Below are 22,587 nucleotides of genomic sequence, written 5' to 3'. Positions count from 1 at the left end.
TCATTAAGAAATGCAAAGTTTTATCTTTCTCATTGTATAGAATTACTTATTTTATCTTAATAAATATCTATACTCATGAAGTTAGTTGATAGATTCAAACAAAAAATGTGCAAAAGTCTATATATTGCTTCATTTTGTTTGCTGTGTGCCACAGCTGCATAAAGAGAAAGAAATTTTGCCAAGTGTTCTTTCAGAGCCTTACAGAGTGTTGGCTCATGGCTCTACTGAAGAGTTCTGACTGCTTCGTTAGCTACTGGAAGAGACCAAGTACCTTCAAGGTATGATTCAAAATTGAATAAAGAAATTCGATTAATTTATATAAAAACCCAATCTAATTGAAATATCACATTTCTTTCAGCTTTATATACTCCTTTAGAAAGTAATAAAATCTTTACAAATAAGTATCACAGATGATTACTTAAAATAATCATAGTGCCTTATTTTTCAGGAGCTCACTTTTCTATTCATACACGTCACTATTCTGAGATTACTTTTTATTACCTGCATAGTATCATGTTATAAAAATAAACTGTTACAGCAGCATAGTTATTTTGAAATAGTAATTTGATAAGTAGGCTAGTAAGTAATGTTTTCTTTATATTCCTCAAGTTACTTTTAAACATCGTCTTCATTTAAAACTACTTCATTTGAAAGAGGTCCATAAAACTTAAATAAATAAATAAATAAATAAATCCATAGTTAAAGGTTTCTAAAAGTCAAGAATTCATCAGTGCTTAGCTCAACACTCATCCGAGAAGCTTCTGTATGTAGTACATAGAAATGAACACAGGTATACAGAAACGTGTAATATGCAGAGTATAAAAAACCTTTGCAGAACTCAGCCCTTCAAGCTCCAGTGCCAATGTGGAAGAAGACTGATACACTTTAAAAACCAGAGCTGATGGATGATTCCAAGGAAACAGTGTGTCTAGAAACAAACAATCTTATACACATCTGAACTCACTAACTGTGGCAGCCTGAAGGAGACTTGCATAGATTCAAGCTAGATGGAGTCCCTGAACTGAGAGGCAGGAGTAGGCAAAGGATCCCATCTCTACACAGGAAGCTGTTTGCAATTTATACCCATGGGCAAAGGGAAGGCTATTTTTTCTCCAATGGAAAAACAAAACAGAATAGGCTCCATACCCAAGAATAGTTTGCCAACACACAACAAAACAAAATCCATGTTCTTTGGTGAATTGACCTTATGTCTTCTTTTGGCTTTTTGTTTTATTGCTCATTTAAACTTTTTTTTCTCTTCCTGATTCTTTTGGGGGAGGAGGGAAAGAACATAAAGTTGGGTGGGTAGGGAGGTCATGACTCATTTTTAAGTTTTTGGAAGTAAATTTAATTATTTTATTTTATTTCACATATTTATTAATTCATGTGTTTGCCTGTGTGTTTGTGTGTGTGTGTGTGTGTGTGTGTGTGTGTTGCATGTGTGCATGTGTGATGTGTAATATGTGTGTGTGTTTGCATGTGTACATTTGTGGTGAGTGGTGTGTGTGTGTGTGTGTGTGTGTGTGTGTGTGTGTGTGTGTGTGTGTGTGTGTGTGTGGTGTTTTGTCTTGGTTAACTGTCTCTTGTCCAGTATCCCCAATTTAGTTTTTCCTTTTGTGCCTAGCATGGGCACTAACATTACTTAACTCTCACTTTCTCTAAACTTCTCTCCCTCTCTTTCTTTTCCTCCTTTCTTTTTCCTTCCCTCTTTCCACCATGATTTATAATATAAAATTATTATAACATAATTAGAGATATTCTACCTTGGTGTTAAATAAATATTTCAACTAATATAAGTCACTTAACACACTTTGTATGATTTATGTTTTCTAATTTTCTCAAGACACTACTTGTCTTAGTAGGAACATCATTAAATTCAAGAAGCTGTTGAAAGCAGCATGTATAAATATGGAACATCTTCTCTGAAGCATGTAAGTAATATATATTATACACACCTCATAAATTATATATATGTGTGTGTATGTATATATATATTAATATCTATGTATATATATAGTTGAGGATCTGTTATTGTATACATTTTGAATTATTTTTGATAAGGTAAAGCATTTGTTCAGAAAATGTCTCTGGTTAGTCATAAATACTTAGCCATTTAAAACTTTTATAGCATTTGCCTTTATATGTAATTAGAATACATCTTTAATTTCATTGCAAGGGCCATATTTGAGTAATATATTTGAGAAATTTACCAGTTAGATCATGACCTGTAAATATTAAAATCTGATATTTATTAAAAATGAACTTTCTTTTGTACATCTTTTTTGACTGGATATCAGTGATTCTGTTTTGTCTTTTTATCCATAAAATATAGTAAATGATTAATAAAAGGAAAACATGATATTGCTTCTGTTTTTGCATACTGAGAATCCAAAATGCCTGTGACAAACACAACCAAGGAAAGTAAATATGCATATTAAGCACACATGTAGACTGTGTTATATTTTGTGTTGTTAGTTCTACTTCCTGTATATATGTGTGATTGGAGATCAATCCTTTTTCAGAGGTGAGGACCCTATCAGTTGTTCAATAAAATGTGGTCATTCTTGATACTAAGTACACAAACAATAAACATTTACTCAGTTGTTTGTAATTATATACTTCTGCATACACAAACACACTCAAATTGACAGTTTTTATATCATTTATTCTTATAATTATCATTATTATTACTGTCTGAGGACCTGAGTATGGCTTAAAGCAAGGGTACATGGGAGAGAAGACAAAGGAAGGAGATGGACAAAAAATGATAAAATTCTATTTTACTTATGAACATCCTTAACATATGAGCAGTGAGGCCTAGGTTCAGCCTGTCTTTGTTCTTTGGTTAGTGGTTCAACCCTGATAGCCCCAAGGGTCCAGGTTAGTTGATTCTGTTGGTTTTCCTGTGGAATTCCTATCCCCTTTGTGGACCACAATCCTTCCTCCTATTTTTCCTTGAGAGTCTTCAAGCTCCATCCACTGTTTGTCTATGGGTGTCTCTATCTGTCTGAGTCAGCTACTCGGTGGAGCCTCTCTGAAGACAACATGCTCCCATCTGCAAGCATAACAGAATATCATTAATAGTGTTAGGGATTGATACTTGACCACTCATATATAGCCGATGTGAAGCTTGACCTTCAAGGGTGTCCTAAACAACTAGAATAGGTTCTACATGAAAAACTGTTGCCTGTACATGGGATGTGTTCTACTAGCTGAGCTGCCTGTCTGGCCTCAGTGAGAGAGGAAGTCCCTATCCTTACAGAAACTTCAAGTGCCTGAGTTAGAAGGGATACCTAGGGAGCCCTCTAATGTCTCTGAGGAGAAGGGAAGAGGACATAGGGAAGGATTATGAGAGGGGGTGAGTGAGAGGGAGGGAAGTGAACAGGATGTAAGGTGAATAAGTAAAAAAAAATAAAATTAAATTAAAAAAAGGAACTAGGAAGCCAAACAACAACAACAACAGCAACCCATCTTTACAAATATTATTTAAATAGATGAGCAAATATTTAAGGGAATCATGGAGTGACTTCCATTTTATGAAATCACATCGTATGATCCAGAAATATGAATGACTTCATGTTTATATTGAAGAAAACATGCGTGCCTTTGAATAAAAATAATGCAATCTAAAGTCTTTGAAGAAATTCAAGACCAGACAGGTTGTGATTAGATTAGAAATCAGTGAAAGAGCTGGATTGAGTGAGCATACCTTTGAGATCAGTACGTATTGGGAAGGTATGTGTGTATGTATTTATAATATTCATCTTAGTATAAAAATATATGATAAGGTTATTCCGAGTGGCTTTATGTGTCTGGAAAAGAGTAGAAGATAAACAGAAAATAGAAAAAATGAAGCTTGGAATACACTAATGTAATATGTAAGAAAAACTATCAATGAATAATAACATTCTCTGTTCACATACTGTACATTAGATATGTTGTCATTAACAACAGTTTTAACATTTTGGATGTAAAGGTGAACAGTGAGATTCAATGTCTCTTAATTGTTTTCAGAAATGTTTGCTTTCTGTTTGCCAGCAAATATACACTTGCTGTTTTAACATTTTTTAAATAGTTGATTCCAGCAAACATCATCACTATTGAGTGTATATCTGAACTGTAAAATAGCTTCATTTTTCTTGGGCTCATTCTGCCCTCCCATGAAGTATAGGCTGAAACAAGTTCTGATAACCTAAAAATAAAAGTAAATCCAAGTTAATAGGTCAAATTACATTTTCTGTGCTCTCAGCCACCTGTGTGTTGAAAGACTGCTATGAATCTGTTATCTAAAAGCAGTACAGTTATAGAGCACAGAAATCATCCCGGAGATGAAATATCCTGCCGTTATTTCGGGAAACATAACAGAAGCAGAGAAGATCCCAGAGGCACTTTCTGAAAAGGCTGTTTTCTGAGGCTCTGGCCTTTACCACAGATCTCACTTTCTGTACATACAGATACAAATAACCAGAACCCTCTGCTTCCAGAGAGGAAACGGGTAGTTATGAGAAAATAAAGCTGGTGCTAACATCAACATCATGACAGTATCGTCCAATTCATTCCTCCTCACACCAACAGTAGGGAACCAGGAGGAATGGAGCTACACAGATTGCCCACTTTTGACCATGGGATAACATCCTGCCTTGACATTAGGATGAACAGGTAGTTTCCACAAAAAACAGATACTTCTTTAGAAAAATTCTTCCAGTAACAAGGGAACACCTTCCTTGAGAGGTTTTATTCACAATTAGTGCTATATGTTTAATAAAAGTGAAAACTTTTACAAGCATTTTACTATTGAAAGAAATCGCAGCAATTACCAAAATGAATAATACCACATGAAGGCAAGATACGCCAAGTCTTCCACCTCAAGCCTGTGTTTTGTCTGCATGGCATCTACTAACAGTATTGTCACATCAGCGCCAGACACTTAGGAAAGGATCTGATTTTTACACATTGAAAATTCCCAGAGACACAGTGGATCCCTGCTGTGATGGCAATCCATAGATTCAATAATGTTGAGGGTTCTTGGATTCCGATGGAGAATTCTGTGAGTAGCTTTCTTTCTTTTGTTGTTGCTTTCTAATCATCTGCATGGGTAACAGATGACAGGAAGAGGAGGGATCACAATGACACATTGATTTTTGTGGGTTGACCTGAATTAACATAAAACCAGTTTCAGAATCCACCAAACCCAACTATTTTCTACATTGATAGTGCAGCAATTAATCCTGATTCAACATGAGGGCTCTTATTGCCACCACACATTGCCCTACTGACAAGCAGCAACTTGGATGGGTCCCACACCAAAATATCTATTCCTCCCTTGGAAGAATCTCTTTCATCCTGGGAGGGTTCACTTGGGACTCCTATACCTCCATAACTTCCATTTCTACTATGCCTTTCATGAACTGACACAGAGGCTGTGGGGCCAGCCAAACATTCACACACACATAATTTAGCTTTTTGTCAAAAATGTCACTAGAAAATACAAGTCAACATAAATCTTGCCCCTTTTGACTACAGTAACCCAGGTTGCTGGTAAATAACAGGTGTGTGGCTGACTAGTTACATCCAGGGACAGGAGCAACTCAAAAGTACCTGCATCTCACACGCACACGCACACGCACATGCGCACGCACACACCATCCAACCAGGGTGGGGATTCACAGCCTGCAGGAACACTTTAGATCAGTTATTAGTTGCTAGCTGTGTGAGAGTCTTTTCTTTGCAGGTTGGCTGGTGAGAGGCTCCTTTGCTAGTAATTGTTCACTGCTTTTATGAAGCTGGACAGTGGTGCTGGGAACTCCTGGTCAATTAGTAGTCGGCATGTTCACAGCATCACCCATGCGCAGGCAGCCATTTCAGTGACCCATAGCCCAGGCTCCTAGAGGCAAACCCTCTCTTATAGGTGTAGACACATCAACAAAACAGCTGTTATCCATTACCAAATATGTTTTGAAGATGTCCATCTAATTCATCACTGATTCTAGACAACTAAAGTTAGAAGGGACTACCACTCTATATGGCATTGTTTAAGAATTTGAGAATTGATACAGTCCTTGAAAAGAATTTAAAAATAGTATCATAAAGTATATTTTATTCAAAATTAAATATTAATAAAATAAAAATCATCAGTAGATGGCTCAGCAACGAAAACTGCGTGCTGCTATTTTAGAGGGCCCAGACTTGGTTCACAGAATAGACATCAGTCAGCTCACAGTAGCCTGTAACTTAGTCACAGTTGTTTCCAATACCCTTTTCTGACTGTCACAGATCCTAGTATGCACATAACGCCTATGTACACAATTGATATGTATATTAATATATCTCTTAAAAGTCCAAAGGACAAACCACGAATACCATACATCCTTAAAGTGACACAGGTTTTGATTCAAGAACTAGATGAGTCTAACTTTTCAGATTCTCCTTTGCATCTACTTTTTTCAGTAAGTACAGAAAACATACTGTCAAAGGGAAAGACAATCTTACTTATAAGGGAACACTGTCCTCATACCTAGAAGCCTAGTGGCCTTTGTTAGACCATAAAGCCATCAAATATAAATGCTAACCACAAAACATATTTGCATTCTCAACACAGGCGAAAACAAAAATAAGCTGTTCTTCTTCACCTGGCCTGCTCCTGCAGACAGAATTGTGCCTGGACAGGGAGCCTAAAAACATGTCCAGAGTGAAAATGCTAAGGTACACACACACGTACACACACACGGTGGGCTATTTTTTATGATTTTCAGTTGAATCTGGGTCATGACTATGGTATCAGTGTTCATCTGTATTAACATAAGCAAGTTTTATCAGTGACAAACCCAGACCCAGCAGGAAGGATGCATGTGTTCACAACATTTCACACACACACACACACACACACAGACACAGACACACACACACACACTCACAGATTCTCTCTCTCTCTCTCTCTCTCTCTCTCACACACACACACACACACACACACACACATTCAAGTGATAATTTATCTTCTTCATCATGTAAGGACATGTTTAACTTCTGTGTTTTGTTCCAGAACACAGTTTGTTCTGTGTTTCTTTCTCTTTAGCTCCAATGCCATAGGGTTTCTATGCCACCGTTTTTGTTACACCGCTTATACATAGTCAACATTTTCTCATGTTTCAAATTTTATTTGTATTTTTACAAGGCATATAGTAATGGTGCAGATTTGTAGAATAAAGGTCTCTTGTGATTCAATATTTGTTTTTAATGTGTAATGATGAGATCAAGGTAATTGGCACATCTATCCTTCTAACATTTAGTGCTTTTTGTGACCAGGGTGTTCAAATTTCCTGAAATGATTTTGAAATTATGAATCTTCGTCATTATATTATAATATTTTGGAAAGCATGTTTTAAATTTAATACATTATTTAAATGTGTTTACTGCCACCCTTCCTGTATTTTGTTATGTGAATTTCCTTTGGGCCTTTATTTCATCCACTCCACCTTCAAAAGACATGGTGTTACTTAGCTCAATTACATATATACAATAATTTTGTATATGTAATTATTTTATCTAAATCCGTTCTAGTTAAAAGTTGGAAAGGATAAGGCCTATATAGTTTTCTTTTTTTTCTTTTATTTATTTTTTTCTGAGGGGGGGCAATATTTCCAGGGTGACCTAGGGTTGGTGAGATTTTTGTGGCCTGAACTTGGGGAAAGCTCTGGGATTAGTGGGATTCTGTGGTCTAAACTTGACTTTTTTTTTTCTGTAGAGCACAGCTTGAGTGCCTGCATCTTAAGGGTAAGAAATGGCCATTACAGCTCTTAGACCAGTGTGGGGATCACAGCCTGGCCAACTGAATACCTGGAGTGTCTTCCAAATGACACCTGCTGTTTCTTTTTAGTGATCTGTATCTATGTCTAGATGTATATCATGTATCTATATCTTTATCTATATCATCTATATATATGCCTATATCTATCTGTGTGTGTGTGTGTATTTTCATGGCTAATGAACTCAGGGAATACCAACTCCCCCTTTCTTAACAGTTTTAATTTTTGGTAGCTCTTTTCCTACAGTTAAAGGACCTTGATATTCTTCACTTTTTTATATATATTTTTATTAGGTATTTTCCTCATTTACATTTCCAAAGCTATCCCAAAAGTCCCCCATTACCCTCCCCTCCCACTCCCTTACCCACCCACTTCCACTTTTTGGCCCTGGCATTCCCCTGTACTGGGGCATATAAAGTTTGCAAGTCCAATGGGCCTCTCTTGTCATTGATGGCCGTCTAGGCCATCTTTTGATACATATGCAGCTAGAGTCAAGAGCTCCAGGGTACTGGTTAGTTCATAATTTTGTTCCACCTATGGGGTTGCAGATCCCTTTAGCTCCTTGGGTACTTTCTCTAGCTCCTCCATTGGGGGCCCTGTGATCCATCCAATAGCTGACTGTGAGCATCCACTTCCATGTTTGCTAGGCCCCGGCATAGTCTCACAACACTAACAAGATTTTGCTGAAAGGACCCAGATATTCTTCACTTTTAATTCTACTTTACTAACCCAGTATAATTCCAAATTGCTTTTTATATACTGATTTTGGATGTTTATCTCCACAGATGTGTGCAGTTCTCACTCCTCATCAAAGAAGCTTCTTGTGTTTGTTTTTGTTTGTTTGTTTGTTTGTTTGTTTTGTTAGATTTTTAGTTTTTCTTGTCTTTTTGTTTGTTTGTTTGGTTTGGTTTGGTTTTTTTTTTTTTTACAGCAATAAAAGTCCATTTAAGAAAGCCACAACTGATCAAAATGCATAGAACAAAGGGTCATGGGTGCATAATTGACAGATTCCCAACACAGCAAGAGTTAAGAGCGTTTAAAGGACTAGTAAAGCTGCTGGAAGACTGTGTCTCCTAGAGATGAAAAGGAAGCTACACCCAGGAGACCTCAGCAATATGACTGCTTAGATGCTGCCTTTTTATTTCTAATGATTCTGTACTCAAACTCTAGTCTGTGACATTTGTAATATTTTCCTGGTTATGATGTCAGTTATACACTCAAATCTGCATGGTCTATGCAGTAGGCTTATCTACCCATTGGAGGTGGCTTACAGTTAGAACTCATTCATCTCAGAGGTTGGTAAAGAATTCACTAAAGAAGGAAATATTACAGAAAAAAATGTCCTCAGTATCAGACAAGATTTATTACTATTGTATAAGTGCTTTTTAAAACTTTCATTTTAACACATTTGCCCCATTTATCCAAGAATCACAAATAACACAGTCCATAACTAATTCAAGTAGGACCTGTAAAGAGACCAAGATATGATTACATATCATAATCGTATGATTCACTCAGAAACATTACGCATCTGTGTAGCACAGATGCTGAAGTTCTGTGGCCATGACTAAATCACACTTTAATGTTCACAAACACTGCATTAGCTTATAACAAAACTAAATTATGACACTAAGATTTTAAAAAAATGCTGAGATGCCACAGCATTGCTTTCTAAGAGTGAATTGACTAACTCCAAATTTGGGTTTTCCTCTACTAAATGTTTAGTTTGTCGTTGTTTTTTGAGAATTACATATATGGGTACTGTGTCTATATCATTTCCACCCATCCTTTCCACCTACAAGACCTCCTATGTCAACATCACTACTTCTTAAATTCATAAACTCTTATCCTGTTACTTTGTTAAATACAGATAGCAGGGTGAAATTGCTGTTTACTTTCCTCCACCATCAACTTGTATAGCACAACCTGAATCTATGAGCGCTAGTCCTCAGACAGAATGTGCCAGGTAATTTCCAGCTTCATTGCTTTAAGTACTAAGTTTTAAAGGTGTGGTGTCTTCAGCGATGTGGTTATATCTTTACATTTAGAGAGGGATCTAAGGGCAATGAGCAGTAGCCTATATGGTTTAACGAGTCCATCAGACTCCTTTGGTCAACAACAATGTGAAGGAAAGTTTCACACAGATACTACTGCAATTTTTTAGATAGTCTATGGTTCTTGTGGAGGACCTGACCATTCTATTTGGCATAACTCAATTTAAATATTACACACACACACACACACACACACACACACACACACACACACACACACACACGAGAGAGAGAGAGTGTAGTTTTCATATCACTATTGTTACTTTATTTTCCCTTTCATTAAAATAGATTATTTTTCATAAAGTATATCATGATTAGAATTGTCCCTCATTTTACTCCTACAAGTGTGTCTTTACCTCTCCTCCCCTTCTGATCCACTCCTTTCCTGTCCCTCATTAGAAAAAAAAAATAGTCTTCTAAAAGATTAAAATAAAAAAATGTGACAGATGAAACCGAAGCAATTGATTTACTTTAAATTATATATTTGCATGTAAATTACCTTTATGATGCGCATCATCTATATGTGTATTCCATATTAACTGAGCTTTAGAATCAGTTTTCCTATAGCCTTTTCAAACACCCTTAGTTCTACTTCTCATTACAACCCGTCCCTACACAGTCCAATTCGTCTTTCTCCCATTTCCTTTTTCTTCCTTCATTGCTCTCTCTCTGCAGAGCATCATTATTATTCTCCCTCCAAGTTGTCCCCATTGTGCTTCCTGAACTTCTGATATAAATTCATATGATTTGCTCAGATCTAAACATTTAGAGCAAGGATTCACAAATGGGTCAGACTTTGCAGTTTTTCTTAACGGGGTCTAGATTAGCTCATTAGGTTCATTTCCTAGTTCCATTGCTTTACGTAGAGTTTTAGAACTTAATTTATTTTATAACTGAACAACTTGAATTGTGTTTATGAACATCTTTTTTTTTTTAAATCCATGTATCAGTTTATGGATACTTAGGTTGTTACAATTCCCTAGCTATTGGAAATAGAGCAGTAATAAACATGAATAAGCAAGTAGCTCTGTATTAGAATATTCAGTTCTTTGGGGTTAAATTATATCCGGCATATTTAGTAATATATTTTTAGCACTATGTGAGTGCTCAGGCTGCTGTCCTTAGTGACTGCACTAGTGTAAAATAGAATCAATAGTGACTGAGAGGCTGCCTTGTTTGCATAGTCACTAGAATTTGTTGTCAGTCTCTTTAAATTTAAATTCCCCTCATGTGAAAGTATAACCAACATCATTTTGAACTATACTTTAACAAATAATTTTTTTGGGGGGTGACTCTATATTCAAATCCATACGTTATTCTTTTAGTTGAACTGTTTTCTTTATCACCAGTTTTTTTCTTTCTATTTCTGTTTTGACTCTATGTATATCTTAGATATTAATTCTCTATTAGACAAATGTCTGGAAACCATTTTTTCCCACTCAGTGAATTCTCCACTCAGTTTGCTGTTTATTTTGCTAGAGAGGGGGTTTTAGTTTTATGAGATTTCATCAGCCAGTTGTCATCCATATCTTTTGAATGAATAGTCCTATTCAAGAAGTAAATTCTTACACCAATACCTAGTTGCAGACCATTTATTTTTTCTATAAGTCTTAGGAGTTCAAGTTTCATACTGAGGACTTTAGTTAACTTGAAGTCAATATTTATTATGTGACAGAAATAGATCTATTTTCATTATTCTAAATGCAGGCATTCAGCTTTCTCAGTACCACTTTATGAAGATACTGTCTTGTCTCCTTGTTTTATGTGTTATTTTTGCACAAATACCAATCTGTAACTATGTGGACATATTAGCTCCATTGAACTAAATGCTCCTTTTCGGCCAATGCCATCTGTAATCATGTCTGCCATGCCAAACCCTTTATTACTGTTCCTTCACTTTTATTTTTTCAGGATTTCTTTGGCTATCTTGTGTCCTTTGTACTTCCAAATAAATTTTAGGATTATTTTTATTTCTGTAAGAATTGTTATGAACATATTTTGATGGAATTGTTGGTAGAATGCTGGTCATTTTTACAATATTAATTCTGCTAATCCATGAACATAAGAGGTTATTCTATACCCTGTTTTAACAGTCTCCTTTTTCAGAGATTTGAAATTTTAATTGTAGAGGTCTTCTACCTCATTGGTAGGTTTTCTTTATTTCTTTTTTTCTTTTTTTTTTTTCTGGATATTTTATTTATTTGCATTTTAAATGTTATCCCCCTCTCCTGGTTTCCCCTCCAGAACCCACCTATCCCACACCCCTTCCCCCTGCCTCTATGAGGGTGTTCCCCCCACCCACCCATGCACTCCAGCCTTACTGCCTTGGCATTTCCCTAACGGGACATCAAGCCTTAATAGGACCAAAGGCCTTCCCTCCCATTGATATCCAACAAGACCTTCCTCTCCTACTTATCTGGCTGGAGCCATTTGTTGCCCCATATGTAGTCTTTGGTTGGTGATTTAGTCCCTGCGAGCTCTGGGGGTTCTGTTTAGTTGATATTGTTGTTCTTCCTAAGGGATTGCAAATCCGTTCAGATCCATCAGTCCTATCTCTAACTCCTCCATTGTGGACCCTGTGCTCTAGAGATTATATTTTTGAAGGTATTAAATGTTGGAAGGCTTGTACTTTTTGGAGACTGATATTGTATTTTGTCACTTTGATAGATGTTGGTCATTTCTAAATTTTCTGATGGAATTTGAAGGATCTGTTATGTTTGATAGCACATCATCTGCAAATAAACATCATTTGAAAATTTCCTGTGTTACTGTGAATAACTGAGCATTTTCCCCAGGGAAATGTGGAAACTGAGAAATACTAAGCTAGTTTATTAGTTCATATTTCCTTTAAAACAGTTTTGCAATTGTTAATATATCCTTTGTTCATTTCTTAATTTAATGTTTTGCTTATATTAAAACAAAAATGATACCAATGGGAATTAGTACTTTATTGACAAAAATTAGTTTTTTTTGTTTATTTGTTTTTTTGTTAGTTTTTTTGTAAAATGAAGATACAGTGCATTATAAAGCATACTGTGGGACTTGCTCAACTCTAATTAAATGGTGATAAAGTATTTTAACATAAGAAAGTACATCATAGATTAGGAAGAACAAATGTTCTATTAACCTGCTTCTGTTCAGATTTCTCTTCTACAAATATGGTACAATTAATATGTCCAGATAAATTAGTTCTGGAGAATCAGAAATTCTAAAATGTTAAAGTTTAAATTACTTTTTAGAAATTATGTGCTTTCATTCAGTAAATATTTTGAAAGTTCGTTCTTACATTAAATCTAAAATGGACTTTAAAATTTCATCTATAATATAAGGATATTAATTTGGGGGGATTTGAGAAGTCATAGGAGAAATCAGAAGCAGTGTAAAGAATGTAAATACAATACTTATATACAAAGTTCTCAGAAATATAACAAAATTAATTTAAAATAAAAAGTAAATAAAATTTTAAGTAAACAATAAATTATTTTAATATCATTTTGCTACTATTAAATATTCAAGAGATTTAGAGTAAATTTGAGGTGTTCTAAACCAAAATTATCTTCTTCAAATTCATAATTCTTAAGTAAGTATAAATTATCCATAGCTTTATTTTTTCCTGTTGTCCTTTTTGAGATAGATACTTGCTTTCTGTAGTTGGTTTGTCTAGACAGTACTATGTAGATGAAGTTGACCATGAACTTGAAAATCTCATTGTGTTTGTCTAATAACCTGTAGGATTACAGGGTATACTGTTCTATGCAACATTTTCTGTAACTGTACTTTTAAATAAAATGTTTTAGAAATGTAATTTAAGAAGTGGACATTCATAAAATAGAAAGTTATTACACAATGATGTTCTTTTCATGGTGGTTCTTTATTTTCACATGTAACTAAATTAAACGGTTCCCTGTCATAGGAAATTGTAAGGAATAAAATAGCAAACTGTAAATTTGGTAAAATGTTACCATATGGGGCCTTTACTAAGTTTGAGATTTAGTTCAGAAAAGATTTTCCAGAACTCATGTGTATTTCTTTGCTCTGTTTTTCTTTCATTTTTTCTGTCTTTTTTCTTTTTTTCTTTGTTTTTACTGATATTGATTCATTTGATTTGGGATTTTATTGGTTTTTTTTTTATCTACAATCTTTATCAGACCACCTTATAATTACTTAAGACAAAAATTATTCTTGGTATTCCAAGGAGTTTCGTTTACTGATCTCTAGTAACGTGTAAATGAAGTAATAGGAGAATGTATCTGTAAGAACGGGTCAAAGATAGCTAGAGAAAGTGGGAGTAAGTATCCGGATTTTATTCAACAGCGGTGTGCTAGAGCATAGGTATTGTGTGCTCTGAAGGTCAGTGAAAACCATGCCTTAGAGTAGAATGTGCCAGTGAGTGTTTCCTGACCCACCTTACATAGCAGGAGGAATGCATTTGCTCTTTATGAGAATGGAGGGCATGGTGACTCCCTAAAATAAAGGAAGGTGTCATGGGATAGAGGGTTATAATCCGTCTCAGTAAAGTTGGGAATGCCTTTGCTAGGAAAGAGGTCAGGAAGAACTAGACAAAGGAGCCATTTTTAAGATTGCTAGGTGTGTGTGTATGTGTGTGTGTGTATGTGTGTGTATGTGTGTGTGTGTGTATGTGTGTGTGAGAGATATTGGAAAGAGTGGTGATGTTAAAGACACTAGAGAATGATACCATTGAAATAATAGAGGTTATTATATGAACTAGTGCTAAGCCATGCTACATCCCCCTTAGTTTTATTATAGTGACTGGCATTTTGTTGGAGGTATTGAACTTTTCAACAACGACAACCAAAAAATATGCTAGAAGAGATTATCAAATTCTCAAGGAGAATAAGATCCAGCAATATGTTTCTTAGTCACTCTGAAATGAGTTTCAAGTTTCTTCAGAAACTGAGATTGTCATGTATTTTTCTGGAAACTATTCTGTCAGAGGATATGTTACTGAAGCAGACACATGAGAGGACATGTGATGTTTTGATGTAGTGGATGCTTGAGAGAACACATGATGTTTGGAAAAAGCATAAGTGGAACAGTACAAACAGTGAAAGAATGCCTTTGTATTGTGATACAGCACAAGGCTCCACTGGGCCCTGCTGGGCTCTGGTGAGCTAGCATCTTTGGTGTTCTTCACTTATCTTTTCTGGGCTTCATTTCATAGAGATCAAAGCACCCAGACGTTTCTCGTGATATTCTAGCTGATTTTGGCTACTGCCACACCCACTCCAGTAAAGTCTGCGTAGCAGACCTAAAAGCTTGGCTGCAGTCCTGAGGCCATGGAAACTTGTCTCCTGGAAAGTTTCTGGAGCCCCATAACAGATGTATTTCAGATTCATCCTTACTTATAGTTGGTGAATGGTTCATTGTGCTTTCTTTCCGTATTGTTTTATTATAGGTGCCTCCAAGGAATGTTTTGAGAAATACCTAAATTAGGTTGAACTTGGCTTCCTGACCTTCACCAATGTCCTAGACAGTCCTTGAGCCGACCTTGGGCTTGGAATTTCATAAGAATATTACTCATTCAGATGAAATGCTTTCAGTGTTGATAGTTAGTAATCAGGCATCCTGTAGTTTGCCAGATAAGAGCTAGTAATGTCAGGGCTAGTTCAAAATAGTAAGTGTAGAATTCTCATTACAGACATGAATGGCAGCCTACATTACATAATAGTAGAAAAAAGGTGGGCTGTGGTTTTAGGAAGAACTGGAGTATTGTATTACTCATGAAAGGGTTAGTAGAACATAACTCCCCTGGTGCATGTTTTTCACTTGGCCCAGAGGAATAGCATACTTAGGTATTTACTAAGGGACCCCTAGTGGTGGGTTTAACAATAGACCAGTATTGCACCTGGGTGTATTAGTCCCTTCACCTGACTCCCGTGAATAGCTAATTTATAGATAGGGCTGATCTGATCTCAGTTGTAAACACTGCCCAGATCCTGTCAGCTTTTATGTATGTATTTTCTCTGTTTTGAGTAAAGAACCATTATGCATCTCAATGTACCTTGGCTGATATATTGCCTAGTTTTCTTGTTTTTCTTCTGTATTATAAGTCTAATGCTTGCTTTGAGAAATTACATTCAGATCAACACTCCCTTGTATTCATATCTGTTTGTCGTTTTTTGCCAACTCCTTGCCCAGCTGCATACTGGGACCCTGATTCTCCTGCAGGTTGAGAGACCACCTGAGTCTAGTCTTCAACAGGCTACCTCCAGTTATTCTTGCCCACTCTGTGGAGCGTGTTTTTTTTCTGCTGGATTTGAAACAACTACTTATTCCTGTTTGGTGTTTGCTATTGACCTGGACTGCTGGTTTTCTGAAAATGAAGAGTGGAATTGCCCTTCAAAGAACTACTAATAACTGGTCCACATCCCTTTTTACTGTTAACCTTCTTTCCCCCTTATCTTTGGTCAGTGGGCTAGAAGGAAGGCTGAACTGTTTAAGAATCTAAAATAAAGTATGTTTAAGGAAAAATCTCAGCCATGACTATGCAGTCATTGTCCAAGAAATTAATTTAGTCTCTTCTACATTCCAAGATCATCACTAGATTCAAATCCCAAGGTAGTAGGGATGAGCTAGAAATTCAAATGAAAATTAGGGGGAATACAAATAACAAAGACATAAAAATGCAGTTATTACTGTTTAAAAAAGGCAGTCTGTATGTTTCTGGTCATGTATTTTATCATCATTGTGCAATTTTATTCAACTGCCCAAGTACCTCAAAGGCTATATGAGGATCAAAGCTGTAAAATAAAATTATATTATGCACAACTGGACATCTATTCTCTCCTGGTGTCATTGGGAGGTAGTCATTATTTTTGTTCGTGTAAAGAAAGTCCAGGCAGTGGTGGTGCATGCTTTTAATTCCAGCACGTAGGTGGCAGAGGCAGGTAGATTTATGAGTTTGAAGTCAGCCTAGTCTACAGAGTGAATTCAGGGACAGCCAGGGCTACACAGAGAAAACCTGTCTTGAAAAAAAAACAATAATAATAATAATAATAATAATAATAATAATAATAATAAAGAAAGCCAATTTCCTCTTCATCTCATTGTGTTCCTTAGAATTCGTCACTGTGGTAAAGGGAAGACAGGTATGCATTCAAAGGCGTCATGTGTATGAGCAGCCATGTTTACCAGTCCTAGAATCAAGAATCAAGACACTTAGCATGGCCTTCTAGGGGTCAGCTGTCTCCAAAGCATATGTGTATGGCCCTGTGGATCAAATGTAGAGACGCAAAAGCAGAGAAACACTGTAGAACTAAGCTATGCCTTTGCCTTTTTGATTTTTTTTAAAAAACTATTTTGAACACAGACTTTCACTAAATCATCTAGGCTAGTTTGGTCTCACTTTGATAATCAGGTAGGCCTTGAACTTTTGATCCTCCTGCTTCAGACTTGAGAATAGCTGGGATTATAAGCTTTCATCAGAAGGCCCAGTTACACTATCTAGGTCACATATCTGAGCACTCTGGCTCAAGGGTCTTATAAATGAAGCTTAGAGGTTTTACCTTGGTTAATGTTTATTATGAGGGGAAAAAGGAGACATACAGCAGGAGAGGAGGTGGAGTAAGGGAGTGGCAAGAAAGGGTGAGTGGAATAAATAGGAGGAAATTAAAATGATATGCATGCGTGAACATGTCATATGAAAGTCATAATTTCGTACACAAATTACAAATAAATCTATAGCTAGGATAATTTAAAAATGTACAGAATTAAGGGAAGAAATGTTTATTATTGTCAGTGTAAGAGCCTTTATATATAATTCTGAGTGAGAAATATTATCTTCAGTATGCTTCTTTAAGAATGTTAAACCATCACTGGGTAACAAACATTTATTTTTATTGCAGTTTTCAAGAAGTATATATTTAACCATGACTACTGGAAACACTCACAATTCCTATGGTCCATTGTTTCAATCCTTCTCTAGTGATGCTTCACGTGTTGTTAAGGTGATTCCACTTGTAAAATAAGTGTCTAGTGTGATTTAAAAATATCAAAATCTCAACTGTCTGAGTGTGAAGGGGGATTATGTAGCTTCCAAACATCCTGGTAACTGGTACACCACGGGTTGGAAAATACACACTAGAAAAAGAACTTGCATAAAGATCAGGACTGAAGTACATTAATGTGGGAGTTTTAGTTCAAGATACTTGATCACCTCATCAGATATTATAGAGTCTGGCAAGATGGCATTTGCCAAGAGCATGCCAAAAGATGCACAGATGATGGCACAAATCCGGAAGGATATAGGATTACAGACTATGAGCCAAGAGTTATAAATCAGATGCTGGAGTTTGCCTTCTGATATGTGATCACAATTGTAGATGATGCTAAAATTTATTCAAGCCATGCAAAGAAAGCTACTGTTGATGCAGATAATGTATGTTTGGCAATCCAGTGCAGTGCTGACCAGTCTTTACGTTCTCCTCCCCCAAGAGATTTTTTTTTATTATATACTGAAAGACAAAAGAAATCAAAGCCCTTTGGATTTGCTCAATCCATATTCAGGTCCTAGATTGCCACTTGATAGATATTGCTTAACTGCTCCAAACTATAGGCTTAAGTCTTTACAAAAATAAGGCACCTACTCCGGCAGAAAGAATAATGGTTCCATGGTTAAGTGTTGGTTCCGTTTCTAGTAGACCAAGTACTCCCTCCCACACTAGGCACACACACCCCACAAACCATGTCTGTTTCAATTAATGTAAGGCACTCTAATGTGCCTCAAGGGGCAAAAGTTTACAGTACACATGCCTATTTCTCAGTCCCCTGCTGTAAAAGCTTCCATTCTGCAGCATCAGCTGTTCAAAATGTTCCTATTCATCCATCATTAACTGGGTTCAAAAACATTACTACTAATATTATATCACAAAGTATAGTCACGGAGTCAACAAATGCACTGAAAAGAAAATGTGAGGAAGATGATGATGGTGATGATGAGTATGATAATTTATAATCTAGCCTTGGTGCATGTAACCTGTATTCCTGGTCTTGGATCCAATTTAAAAAGCATGTCGGATATTTTAAAGCTGTACTTTAGAAAGTGGCATATAATAAGAATAGTCACTATGCTTTTAGATTGAAATCTTCAGTTTTACTAGAACTAGTGATGGCTTTTCATCAACCTTTATTCATAAAAAGTAAAATTGCCATTTAGCAATTTGAAAAATAATCAAAATCTCTTTTAACCAGTTAACACCAATTAAGTAAACACAGTTGCAAGTACATTATTCTCTGTTCCTGACTGATACCTGATTTCCCTCTTATTTTGTTCGAAACTACTGTCCTCAGAAGGCATTAGAGAGTGAAAAGTTTCCTTTTAAAGAGAAAGTTGCCAGATAAGAAAAAAATCTTGGATACACTGTGATCTATGTCTAATTCCTTCCTAGCTCCCCAACTCTGCTGCTCAAGCAGGCAAATAACTGTTGGAATACTTGGTTTTATCCACCAAGTTTTGTTGATATCCATGCCACTTAACAGGGGCATTCATAAAGATAATCTTCATAAATATTAATTATCTAAAGTGATTAGATTCATTTATCATATTTCAATTCTATGATTAAAAAATAGAAATGATACTGTTCTCGATGTAAAATCATAAAGATTTTGTTACTTCCCTATTGAGACAGATATAATCATCACAATTTTAAAAAAAGTCTAGTTCTGTTTAAATAGGGTATATTAGCTTGTGAATTGTGAAAATTAATCACGATAATGCATGTTCAGTATGTGAGCTGCACATGGCATTCATTTTGTGCTTGTAACTAATTTTGTTTCTTTGTTTTTAGTTAGAAAGCTATTTTATGAAATAAATATTTTTATTGATTATGAAAATTTTTATGTGTGAAACAGGTTTTATCCAACTCAACAAGGTGGCATCTATAGGATATACTGACTATCTACACAATATGTGTAAGAATACATTTCATGTCTTTATAATTTGATGGCCTGTACTATGTAAAACAATATCTGGGAAAACTTATAATGAGAGCAGATAAAAATCCCTTAAATATACATGTAAGTAATGCAATATTACCTTTTTATATGCAAATAAAATGTTTTAATTTAATAAAAAAAGGTATTTATTGGTTGTTTACTCTGATACTTAGGTCCATCTAAATAAGAAACCAGAAATACAACACCGTAGAAGAATTTTAATCCAGCAACATGGCTGTTCTGGCAAGTTATCACATCCAATGACCTTCTAGGGCTATATGATTGGACCAGAATGCAGATACTACCTGAATTACAATATAACCAGGCTGGAATACAAACAAGACTTTACTACATACACACCTTTAATACCTAACAATGAAGGTAAGGTTAGTTCTCAAAAGTAAACAGCTGTGTTTGGTAGTAACATCTAATTGTTGGGCAGACAAATGAGAGAAAATTTAACAGAATTATTGAGAGACCGGATATGCCCATTTTATATGAGAACAGTAGAAGAGAGAGAGGCTACTTAAAAGGAGAGAGAGAGAGAGAAAGAGAGAGAGAGAGAGAGAGAGAGAGAATATGTTGTTTCTGTGTTTGTGTGTGTGTGTGTGTGTATGTGTATATGTGTGTGTATGTGTGCATGTGGTATGTATGGAAGTTTAGTGGGTCAATTTTACAGATACAGGTTACAGGAAGAACAAGATAGAAACAGGTGAAGGCAGTATGAGCCAGATAATGAGGAGCCAAAAGATTAGAATATTTTGTCAAAGTTAGCATGAGGCCAAGTAGAACAATTCAGCCAGAAGCTGTGAGAATCCTGATTAAATCAGTCACCTAGGAAGATTTAATTGTATAGAAGCTAGATGCTTCCAGGCCTAGGCCTGGGGATGGGGTTTAGAACATAGTAAAAACAAACAAACAAACAAAACAAAAAAAACAAAAGAACACTCTGAGCTCAGCCTAAGCCATGGATTCACAAGGCTTAGGTACATTTCTTATCTCAGTCCTTCATTTGAGGAAATAAATGTGACATTTGCAGTTTTTGTTGATTTATCTTAATACTTCTTAATATTTATACTCCTCTGTGGAAACATTCTCCTCATGATTTTTAGAGCATCTTAAATGTTGTCATTTCATCAACATGCTTATACAAACATTCCATTAACATTCTCTGTGTATTCCAACGTATTTTCCCCTTCTGGTATATGTGTCACTTTGATAACTTCAAAACATGTATACCTGTAAGCTATTTTGCAATTCTCATGGCTTTTTTAGACATTTTCTAAACAAAACCATTTCTTCAGCACGGCATACTCTTGCTAAAGTTAGAAAAATCTCTAGAGCTCAAGAGAAAGGCACAAAAGAAGCAAAACAAACACTCTTGTTAAAACAAATGGATTTCAAATACCACAAATCTAATGGAAATTTGAATTCAACAACTTATTAGTGAGACAGCATAAGTTTATAAAATATTTGAAGATAAAAATATTTGAAGATTCACAATCTCTGGTAAGACTTAGGGTTAGTATAAACTAATTGGCATACAAAAGAAAAGAGAAGAACACACTCATAGAAAACATGGGAATCGTGGGATCTATATTATATTTGAAAAGGCTTAGCTTGATCCCCAAATCCACAAATATTGAAATATGACTCTCTCAAAAGCATCCTCTCTGTCTTGATTAGGAAACCCAGGAATCAAACAATTCTCATGTACCATATCTATGGAAAGCTTCATGAAATATTTTTTTTTGTAGCTTGAAAATAATTTTTGTGTAAAGGATTACTTTTATTTCAGGTGCATTTTACTCCATGAAGTTTTCCTCTGTATTAATTAAAACATAAATCTATGATGACAAGTCAATTTACCTGAAAATCATGTATCAGAATGTGTTACATCACTTTTATTTGAACTCATCTAGTTAATATCTCCCTGATACTCAAGAATTGTTTCCGACTCAATTTTAATGGATTTTCTCCAATTTTCCATGTATGGGACAACTAATAAAATCAACTTGTATTTAATGCTTTCCATGATTTAGTTCTCAAATAACTTTTAAAGTATGTTTATTGTGAAACAAGATGTTGCAAAAGGAAATCATCATATTTCAAATTCAACCATGAGTATTTGAATGAGGAGAACACATCTTGAGGAATTCATCTGGGGAATACTCTTTGTACCTTCATATTAAAATGCACTTAAAGACACAGATGAAGTAGGTAAGTATTCCACCTGCATCATTCAAAAGACTGGGAAGACAGAAAAGTTTTCTTCTAGTATGCAAGATTAGCAAAAAGAATATATTCTAAACTAATAACAAATTAGTTTTTTCATATATGTATATGAACAAATTCCGTGTGATCACTTCCAGGCATTATATAGTGCATACCATTAAATTGCTAACCTTTTTGTTTCTACTTGGTTGATTTCATCCCTGAGTTTGATTATTTTTTGCCATCTACTCCTGTCTATTTGCTTCTTTTTGTTCCAGAGCTTTCAGGTTAAGCTGCTCTCTCCAGTTTCTTTTTGGAGGCACTCAGATATATGAGTTTTCCTCTTAGCAGTGCTTTCATTGTGTCCCATAAGTTTGGATATGTTGTGCCTTCATTTTCATTGAATTCTAAAAAGCCTTTAATTTCTTTCTTTATTTCTTCCTTGACCAAGTTAACATCAAGTAGAACGTTGTTCAGCTCCTATGTGTATGTGGACTTTCTGATGATTGAATTCTGATTCTCTTGCTTCTATCACCTAAATATTGGTATTACAAGAATGAATC

At 35.4% G+C, this 22,587-nt stretch overlaps 1 pseudogene; it reads left to right on the top strand.

Moving 5' to 3' along the window:
* Positions 1-18,051: 18,051 nt before the first annotated feature.
* Positions 18,052-18,830, top strand: LOC110309698 (transcription initiation factor TFIID subunit 9-like; annotated as a pseudogene).
* The last annotated feature ends 3,757 nt before the right edge of the window (positions 18,831-22,587 follow it).

This window comes from Mus caroli, unplaced genomic scaffold (assembly GCF_978045245.1).
Source record: "Mus caroli unplaced genomic scaffold, Mus_caroli_1 scaffold_12, whole genome shotgun sequence".
In the NCBI taxonomy this organism is placed as follows: Eukaryota; Metazoa; Chordata; class Mammalia; order Rodentia; family Muridae; genus Mus; species Mus caroli.
The sequence above is the reverse complement of the archived record's forward strand: the minus strand, read 5'-3'. Positions and strand labels throughout refer to the sequence as shown.